Source organism: Xenia sp. Carnegie-2017, unplaced genomic scaffold, assembly GCF_021976095.1.
Source record: "Xenia sp. Carnegie-2017 unplaced genomic scaffold, XeniaSp_v1 HiC_scaffold_6, whole genome shotgun sequence".
NCBI lineage: Eukaryota > Metazoa > Cnidaria > Anthozoa > Malacalcyonacea > Xeniidae > Xenia > Xenia sp. Carnegie-2017.
The window spans coordinates 3,490,823-3,492,914 of NW_025813526.1; the positions used below are offsets into that span (position 1 = coordinate 3,490,823).

At 30.9% G+C, this 2,092-nt stretch overlaps 1 long non-coding RNA gene across 1 annotated transcript; it reads left to right on the plus strand.

Annotated features, from left to right (window-relative positions):
- The first annotated feature begins 1,075 nt into the window (after positions 1–1,075).
- LOC124457724 lies at positions 1,076–1,677 on the plus strand. The gene is made up of 2 exons (XR_006952752.1): positions 1,076–1,188; positions 1,383–1,677. It is a non-coding gene; the product is annotated as an uncharacterized LOC124457724 (long non-coding RNA).
- Positions 1,678–2,092: the final 415 nt, after the last annotated feature.

The window sequence follows — 2,092 nt, forward strand, 5'->3', positions numbered from 1 at the left end:
ATTTGCATTACCAGTTTAACATATGAAAACAAGTGAAGACTTCAAGCACATTTTCGTAATTGCCCGCTCTAAGAGTCAGAGTTTTGGGAAAAAATGAAAGTTGTCATTCTAAATCAGTAACACCTTATCAGTAATGGATTATAATAGAATGGTTATTTTTTGTTTGATTTAGCCAATGCTACATTTTGATTTTACTTCTTTGAAAATTATGTACTTAAATAATCTTAAATAATAAAATAGAGACTTTGTCGTGGTGACAAATCTGAAAATAGTTCTAAAGATAGCAAATACCATAGTGAATGGTAAAAGTAATGTAATAAGTTGATAGTTCTTAAAACAATAGATTCTAACTGGGCCTTTCTACATTCAGTACATTTGACTAATGTTGTAATGGGTCTGCTTTCAGTTTTGGTTTTGGTTACAGGACAGGAACTGTTGTACCGACAGCACACTGTCGGATGGGCAATAAAGATATTATCTAACTATCATTCGGGCTTTAGGAAAGAATATTCTACTTGTTTCTTCTGGTTGAGAACAAATAAATGGGTATTTAACATGGACAAGGGCTTAATAAATGGTGCAGTTTTCTTAGACTTACAAAAGGCTTTTAATACCGTAGATCTTAGCATATTGTTAAAAAAACTAAAGCTTTATGGCATAAGAAATAATGCACATAGCTGGTTCATCTCATAGCTAAGTAACAGAACACAAGTATGTAAAGTGGTAATTTCAAACAGTAAAAATATAACTAAAATCTTCGGCAGCTTCTTTTCTTACTGTATATAAATGATTTGCTGAATTGTCTATGTTCCTTTGTACCAACAGTTTTTGCTGATGATACCAATCTCAAAGTTTGTGGCTTTACTTTAAACAAGATTCAAGAAAATTTGGAAATGAATTAAATTAAGTCAATATGTGGCTTTTAGCTAATAAGCTGATGTTACGAACGTCCTAACTAATAACACAGAATAGATACATACAGAAGCGCCACTCAGCGAAAAATCTGTCCCCTACTTGTACCCAGTTCTTAAGTGCACATCTGCGTCCGCCATTACTCCAGCCAGATAAACTGGCCAGAATGTATATAGATTAATATTATGAAGAGTTGTTTTTTGAAAATTTGACGAATTTAAATTCACTTATGGACAAAATTTTTAATGCTATCGGATAGGATACCAAGCATATGAGGTGAGAAACAGTTTTGTTGTAAAATACGTTCGTCAAATATAATTTTACGGGTTTTATAGTTTCTTGCCTTGAATTGTATGCGAGATCCATGTTTAGAACCTCTCTTATATTACACGGCAGTTGCCCTAAGAATTTATAATTTAGGACAAAAGTAATAAAAATATTTAGTATGATTCCATTTCTGTATTTTCTAGTAAAGAGTTTCCTATTAGAATGGTCAACGGATTTGATAGAAGCGATAAAACGACCTACTGTGCGTAAAGAACGTTCTTCAGGTGAAGACGTTATTAGTATAAAATTTGGACTAAACTAATTTATATTTGATTCTTGAATCGGGGCTTTTTATTTGCAATATAGCTTGTCTGCATATTTGTAATTGAAAGTTTTTATTTGTAATTGTATATTGAGTTCCTGTGGCTATCATGTCTGTCAAATTTGTATTAACTTACAAATAAAGATGTTTTTTGTTGTCTTATTTTTAATAAACAACATGAAATTACAATTTTTTAAAGAATGAAGTTATTGATAAACTGTTACAATTAAATTAACAACTTTACCATTATGTCAAACATATTGTCAAGCTCCTACAGCTTACCTCTTTGGTTAAACTTCACTTGTGAGTTGTGACCAACAATTGTATGTGAAAAATGATTAGAATTATGTTTGATTCACCGCATTGATCAACCAGCAGAGAGAAATTATTGCAACAAAGGGCTCGAAAATTTAATTTTTGCTAAAATCCATAAACTTCATTCAGTAAATTAAAATTTTTATTGTAAGTAATCATGTCACAAACAGAACTTATTCTGACAAAAACCAGTTATAGTTACTCTTAATGCAATCGTAATACTTTACACAGTAAAATGTTTACCAAAAGGTGAAACACAGATACACCAGAAAACTT